The following is an 8,383-nucleotide window of genomic DNA, read 5'->3' as shown; positions in this document are numbered from 1 at the left end:
CATTATTTAGGTGTTGTTATTCATTGCTGGCGTTTTATACCCTGCCCTCCATATTAATGGCTACAAAACAAAGGACAGAATCAGTGTGTTAAAGCACACAGCAGGGGAATACTCTGTTGTGATTGCCCTATTCATCCCCTCTGTCACATAATACAGGACGGGAGAACAATGACTGCAGTGGATGCAGGGACAGCAAAGACCCCAGATGGTGACGCATTGGCCATACAGAGGCTGAAGTCATTCCTGCAAAGGCGCAATCTCCTCTCACCTTCTGCCACCACTTAGTAATGACAACAATCTCATGTCACATAATGGGGACAGCTGCTGTCTTCTAGCCTTTTACTGCCGACTCCTGACTATCAGTAAAGTCATGTCCCCTTGCATTGAAAATATAATAAAACCAATTGTGTTGCCTAGTAGGATTGTTTGTGGTACATGTGTATCTTATATCCGACAAGGGTGAATCTGAAGTGGAACCTTGGTTCTTTTATAACGTTAGTCCACATAGAGGGAGACCCTCACAATATGGAAGGAGAGCTCAGGACCCAAAGGCGTGACTGCGGACTGGATACAGGAGTCAAGGAATGGGCTGGAACTGAAGTATTCTGCACTGGCACCAGAGGATGATGTAGACAACTGGAAAAGGAGCAACAACACTGGAGTATCAATAAGCCCCACCCCCATTACGGCAATTAGCCGAAATAACTGATCTCCATGGAGGGGGCGGGGCTAAAATGACACGATTGTGCCATTTTGGCTCCGCCCCTCCTCTGAGACCCGCGGATTGCGGCATTTAAATGCTGCGATCGGGGGGGGTCAGTGGGGGTCCCCCTGATTCCAGGAGGGTTGCCCACCCTTCCGGGGCCCAGGAGGGGGGACCCGATTTTCGGGAGACTCCCGCAAATTCCAGGAGGGTTGGCAACCCTGAGTTACTGTATGTCATGTATAATATTTATCTTCGTTTTACACATCCAGAAAAAAAAACACAGATACTATAAAGGGACTAATTGGAAGTTGCATGCCAGTCCATCCTGTGATTTTTATCAGCTTGCCCTTACGTCTGAGCCTGCATACACTACACAATTTCCAGCAATTTTTCAGCCTGCATACACTACACAATTTCCAGCAATTTTTCAGCTTCTAACTGCCATGCTACAGCATGTGTTTAAAAAATGACAGTTAGTAGTGTATTTAATGGTACTGTAATTTAACACTGTCCATTTTATCACTTCTTTAGGGTTAGTACATCTGGCCCAATGTGTGTTCTGTGGGTGTGCGGAAGTCATTGCGGACCAAATGCATGCAATACAGAGATCTCACCTCTTTCACTGCCTTGCACCAAGGATAGGGCTGAGGATGGTGATGATGTCTCCTTTCACCAGTTGATGGACAGGGGGCAGTGCAGTCACACAGATGCAGCTAGCTCTAAAATCCACATTTATTTCCAAACCTACAAATAAAGCATTTTTACTTGCAACGCTGAATCCGGCCATTTGTAGTGTACACATGGAGCGATTCTGTCTAATTTTACATATGATTTTGACTATGCAGACAAAACCGAACAGAAATCAAATGGTTTTCAGCCACATTTGATGCCGATGCAATCCCGATGCATGATCCAGTTTAGGATAAATCAAACAGAAAAATAGTTTGTGTAGGGAAAACTATGTAGTACAGATCTGTACTATATAGTCAAAATCAAATGCGTTTTGCTTGCCATGCTATTCGATCTCAATTCGATCCCGATGGAATTGGGATGGAATCTCAAGGCAATCACACCTTGTCTACACACTTTTTGTCTGATAGAATTAAATAATATCTTCATTTTATATAATTCAATATTATTTACAAAGATTCAGTATGACATTTGTCTTTGGCACTTAAGAACACTCTGAAGTTCCTCGACTCAGATTCTTCAGACCCAATACAAAATCCTCTCGAGGTGGTACAGATGTCCGGTACATGTACACTCATAGGCGAATCTAAGGAGTGGTCCGGGGGTGCACCGGACCACCCATTAGACTGCCCACCGTTATGTAAATGTATACATACATCCCCCGCCGCAATGGCCATGGGAGGGCTGCGTGCATGCCCGACTGCACACAGCTCCTCCCATGGTCCTTTGCGCAGCGCGAGCGCCGGGTGGTGGCTCCCTCGTCACCTCCCTCCGTCACATTGCCATTTGTCCCTCCTCCTCCACTTGCTGCTGCGGCTGTGTGTGTGTGCGCGCAGCAGCAGCGCGCCCAGCGCCAGCGGCCATGTCCGGATCACACAGTGACAGCACTGCAGCAGTCAGCAGAGACACGGCGGCGGATCATCATTGACAATCCCTGTGACTGTGGGCGCCGGGGAGTGAAGTGTGTGGTGTGTCATTTGCGTAGCCATCTCAGTCTCCCTCCTCAGTCTGTCAAGGACCTGCTCAGTGTGCCCTATGCCCTGCCCTAATAAAAAACAAACAAAAAACGCAGTAATCTGGCCCCTGACTCTTGCAGCAACAGTTTAAAAAACAGTTTTGGATGCTGTTTTGTCCTTTTTTGAGGACACATTGGAAGCATATCTTTCTACACTTCTCTGCATGTAAAGGATATGTGAACAGGTTATCCTGCAACACCAATATCCTGCAGCATGCAAGATCAGTAGAAGCAGCTTCCTCTCATGTTGAAAAGGGATGAGAACACTGACCTTCTAACATATCGCGAAACGCGTCAGATGTATTTCAACTCCCCCCTCACTTTTTATTGGCCTGTTCCAGACCAGCCGTGGACTCCATTTGGGATATACCTAACCGTGGACATCAAACCTGATCTCGAAAGACCCCAGTACCATCTTTGGGAGTTTCCATCTTGGGTGTCTCCCCTACTCTGGACGGTGACTCGGCCCACATTTCGACTCGGGCCTTGAGTCCCAGGGAGAGATTTATCACACCCCTACAACGTGTCTACAGGTGGACGGTAACCCAATTTTGTTTACTGCAACTTTGCACCATATGACTTTACTTCCAGGCGTAATAGGAACGGACAGTCCTCTATTTGTTATTTACCCCCCCAGGACATACCCCCTGTGTTTTATCAGCCCAATTTGGTCTTATCATATAATAAATTGTATTTCTTTTTAACTGTACAATCAGTCCAATCTGCATTATTTTTATGTTATTTTAATCAAATATATTTATTCCAACCAGCGCTGCTACCCTCCCCCCTTTTTTTCTACGCCTGTAAACTTGCATACAATTGAACTTTGATATGATTTGTAAGGGCATTTTAGTAGTAATAACATGCCCTTACAAAGCATTTCAAAGTACAATTATATGCAAATTTACAGGCGTCTTTGATTGACAGTAACTGTCTGAATATTAATTATTATGTCCTCAAAAAGGGCATGGCCAGCAGCTCACAAAGCGCTGGTTATGCCCTCACAGCGGTGAAAAAATGGGGGAGTGACTTGCCCCTGACACACCCCTTGCCCCCTGACACACCCCTTTTTTCAATCCGTTACTGTATGTATTGTCTGGGACCACCCATTAGAATATTTCTAGATTCACCTATGTACTGGATGTTCCCAACCATCCCTGACACATGTTGGCAATGTCAACGCTCCCAAGGCTCCCCACTACACATCTGGTGGCAGTGCCCTAAGCTGACTGATTATTGGACGACAATTAGGAGACTATCCATGCTGATTACCAGTATGCCCTTACCACACACACCAGAGTTTTGGTTGCTCAACTACATGGATATTCCTATTTCAATGTTTAAGAAATCCTTACTGCGACACCTAATGAATGCTGCAAGCGCAACTATACCCTGTTTCTTGAGATCCCAAACACGACCTCCAATCTCCCATTGGTTTTTAAGACTCGATCGTTATATGCTCATGTAAGACCTTACGTCCTCCTCCAAATTGCCCTCTAATACATTTACCAACACCTGGTCCCCATGGTTGAATTTTAAAGAAAGCCACAACCATGATAGGACACCAGCTGGATACTCCCTGTCCCTGTTCTTTCCTTCTTCCTCTTCTCTTTTCTTTATATTCTTTTATCACTACCTTTATTTTCTTGTCTAATGCTTGTATATCAAAGTGTATTATTTTTCTCGGTTTATGACGTTTATCAGCAATTGTAATACGGACTATGCGTTATTTTGATTTGACATCTTTCCAACTCATTGATGTCCTTTTGGAACTGTTAATACCACAATGTATGTTTGTTATCTTATCAAAATAAACACTGATTGCGTAAAAAAAAAAGAACACTGAAGTATATACTGAATACTGAATGGTCAGATCCTCTACTAAGTTTGTTGTATTGTCTCACCCTTAAGGTGGCCATACACACGCAGATTTATCTTTAGATCTGGCTGGTTGGAACAAAAACATGGTTATGGATGAGAGCAAATGACAGTTGACCATTTGCTTGCAAATGCTGGAAACCTGACAAACTGTCACTCACCCATTACCAGGTTTTTGTTCCAACCAGCCAGATCTGAAGATAAATCTTACTAGTGTATGGGCACCTTAACTGTACAATGTTTAACTGTTGTGGCAGCAAATAAATGAATACAATAATCTCATAGTATAATTGGTCCTTAATACCTAGGAATATGAAATTAATTGTTCGCTAGGGCCACATATCTGTCACCATCATCATCCTGTATTATTGAACTACTGTCCACTATCTACAAAGGATATGGATTGCACAGGCAGATCCTCCTCTCTGAGCAACTGCACCTCTGTGCATCTGCCCTTAAAGGCCTACCTACATTACAGTGCTCCTGCCCCCATCCCTCCTCTCCAGGCACATCCTGGTGTAGCATACCCTACAACTGTACCTCTTTGGCTGGTACAGTACCAACCAAAAAGGGCTTTGTACTGGCTTTCAGCATGTCCCAGCTCTACTGACTCCTATGGGTGCGACACAAGGACACACCCCAGTGATCACGCCCCCTTTTGCTAATTTGTACCAGTTTTCTGTCCAGCTGTGTTGGAGGGCATGTTGCATGTATCAGCTGCAGCGAGTCTGCTTAGATGAATGTGCAACCAGATGATTTCCTGGGCATGCACAGAGAGATTTATACTATGTAAGTTCTCACACTGCATAAACCCCAAGTATTGTTCCTAGAGTTGTGTACACGTTCACATATAAAAACAAACAATAGGACTCTTATATGCAGAAAATAAAATGCTTAGATCTGTTCAATGCTTCAACGCAGGCCAAGAAATGTATTAGGTAGGCTTTGTAAGCCATTAACCTTCCTCGGAGCTGAAGACAACTTTCTCTGTATGAAATTGACTCAATAAATCCTCTAGTCTCTAAATGAATGAGTTTGTTCATGGGAAATTAAAGCTTTAAATAAAAACCTGCAAGTCTGCAGTTCCTGTCTCCAGGATTTCACCTACGTTAAATGATGGATAAATCCTCCCTTATTTTCACTGTTCTTTATAGTCTAACTATGGAAATGAGAATGAAATAAGCATCAGGGATCAATCGCATGTTGTGTTAATTATTCAATCAGGCAATACTGTCAAGCTGTGCACTTATTAAATTGATTCATAAAATGTCCATTTTCCCCATAGCAGCTGGAGCAGAGTCTATGGAAGACATTGAGGGGTATATGCCAACCCCCGAGCACCAAATGGATCATTCATTACATCTGTTGTCCTCCCAATAGGGTAATCCAGGGAGAGTGGTCAGCTTTGAGTAATTAAGCAAATTATTCAGTTCTGAGTAATTGGAATAATTTCTGGCATACTGGCTGGACTTCTTTGTTTGATGTGTGGTACAGAGGAATTTACAGAACCAAGGGCAGTTGATAACAATCTACAGCCCCATTGCTGAACTCTGGAGAACCCTGACCTTGAGTGTCCTTGGTATGGTCACTCTATAAAGTGGTGGTATGGGAAACTGGCAAATACTGGTCATATATGAACAATTCAGAGCCATATGTTCCTCTCATTGTCAAGGGATATGTTGTACGGGTTAATGTGTGTAGGCAACTGTGCAAAATAGAAGCAGTGGTTCCCAAGCTTGGTCCTCGAGGTATACTGACCATCAGGATCTCGACTGTATGTCCGTCACCTGGCACCCTAAACTGACTGAGGTATAAATTGAGCCACATATGCTCAAGCATGGACATCTTTAAAACCTGGACTGTTAGGGTGCATTAAGGACTGATTTTGGGAACCACTGCCTTAAGTCTAAATGTTAGGCAGACACTCACTCAGTAGTGTCTTCTGCGCTTCCTGCAGTGTCTCATCAGGCCTGAACAACAGACAAATGGTGCCCTTGCTGCTGAGGAGGCTGTTACTTAAAGGATATGTCAATGGGATCTTTAAAGTCCACTTCAGCCACTTCCGCTGTGCTACTTGGCCTTCTCCGTGGTCCCTGGACTTCACTCTGATAAATCCTGTTATAGATGAGCAATTCCAGGGACAGCTGGGTGCTGAAAGGGGTCTTCTCTCTGTCCTCACCACCAGCTCCTCGTGGTCCTGTCCCCCAATGTCTTTGCGGGGCTGTGACTGGAATCCACCCACAATCATAAAATGCTGCTGCCCTGCTCCTCAGCACCTTGTCATGGTAAGGGGCACTCTTGACTAATTCAGCGCCTGGAGTCCCAGTCAGGAGCGTTAACAGACCCGAAAATTGGTCTTTTTATACAATGGATACTGTATGGAATACAGTGTTGATATTTAACAGTACAGATGGTCTATAGTATCGGCTCTTTCAAACATTTAAATAAGATAAGTGGTCAGGAAAAGGTTGACATATGAACTTGCGCCCCCTGCTGGGGAGGTGTCTAGGAAATCCACATGATATTCAGGAGCCTCCTAGCCATTTTATAAATTGATATAAAAAAATCACGTAAAACTCTAAATTGAAAAAAAGAAAAAAATCTAAATCTAAATTAAAGTAATTCATCCCAATTTACAGGCTTCACAATAAACTGTAGATTAAAGGTGGGAACACACTCTGCAATTTGAGAACGATATCATCATGCATATCAGTCAGTGTGTTAATCAGTCACCATTGTTAACGATATGCACCTCTGAGGGATCTGAGAAACTGGATCAAAGAAAAAAACGGGACATACCATCTGTGTGGACAGCGCCGAGGGGAATACTAATTTTGTTGTATTGCTGTGAAAGGGTAGGTAATCCTAAGTGGTCCCCCGGCTGCAGCCTAGGGCATATTAGGTTTCTGTAAAATATTTTCTGTACAGTATGTCTCTGTTATCAGTTGTATGTCATTCTCAATGATCAATACAATGGGGGGTATCCAAATGTTTATATTTGGCCATTTGTTCTTCCCCGCTCTGAGATGGGCGGCCTTCACGTCTTCTGAACAAATGGTCTTGTTCGATATTCAAATGTTTTCTGTTTGGTCACGTAAATGGGAAGAGGAGGGAATAATATTGCACCCTTTTTCTCCCCACACTTTTATTTACTCCCTGCCTTAATCCACCCAGCGGGACGGAAGAGCGGACATTGTGACAGAGAAAGCGCCATGGCTGCCAGTAGGACGGAGGAGCGGACATTGTGATGGAGGAAGTGGCTGCCAGCGGGACATAGGAGACCAGCGCCCTAGGCAAATGCCTAAAGCTGCCTAGGGGTGGCACCTGCCCTGTGTGTATATGTAAGACACCCCTACCCCCTCATCCTTCCCGTGTGACCTCTCCATACCCCCTACCCCTGTGCATGTCAATCTCCCCCCTCCTACCCACTTCCTCTGAGTGTGACTCCCTATAACCCTACCATTGTGTGAGTGTGAGACACCTTGGGAGGGGGGGGATTAAAATTTTCAGGTTTGGGCATTTATTTTCATACATGCCAGCAGTTAGCTCCGGCTGTTGGCTCCATGCTTAGGAATAGCAGATGCTGTCTCAGGGGACTGCCACTAAGTATACAGAGGGCACCGGAGCACAGATCACCAGGAGAGAAGAGTGCCAATCCCGGCACCTTGACAAAGGGTCGTGCCCCGAAACGTTGGTTTGGTCATCTTTAATACACATCTTTTGAAAAATCCTGCCGAGTGCCGCTGTCTGTGTTCCTACTGCTATCAATTGAATCCAGAAGGCACCGAGGTAGCTGAATACTGAGGAGGAGTGCCAGGCCGACACAAATATCTCTCCCTCCCTCTCTCTCTCTCTCTCTCTCTCTCTCTCTCTCTATATATATATATATATATATATATATATATATATATATATATATTGTCCACAGAGGGTGAGCACAGCGGGGGGGCGGGGGGGCTTGGCCAATCAGATAGACGCTCCCCTCCTATACCTCCAGAATCTGTCAGAGCGCCCAGCTCTACCTGGAAGTATGAATTCCAGTGCTGGTGCGCTGTGCCTGCATCCCTGGCAACAAGCATTGTAACTCCCTCGTG

The 8,383-nt window shown here is 44.6% G+C and overlaps 1 long non-coding RNA gene across 1 annotated transcript in view; it reads right to left on the bottom strand.

The window, feature by feature from the left end:
* Window positions 1-1,349: 1,349 nt before the first annotated feature.
* LOC146049423 (uncharacterized) overlaps window positions 1,350-8,383 on the bottom strand; it is a 57,488-nt gene continuing 50,454 nt past the window's right edge. The window contains exon 3 of the long non-coding RNA XR_014466129.1: window positions 1,350-1,450. This is a non-coding gene — a long non-coding RNA (uncharacterized LOC146049423). The remainder of the gene's footprint in view (window positions 1,451-8,383) is intronic.

This window comes from Crinia signifera, chromosome 12, assembly GCF_055691185.1.
Source record: "Crinia signifera chromosome 12, ASM5569118v1, whole genome shotgun sequence".
In the NCBI taxonomy this organism is placed as follows: domain Eukaryota; kingdom Metazoa; phylum Chordata; class Amphibia; order Anura; family Myobatrachidae; genus Crinia; species Crinia signifera.
The sequence above is the reverse complement of the archived record's forward strand: the minus strand, read 5'-3'. Positions and strand labels throughout refer to the sequence as shown.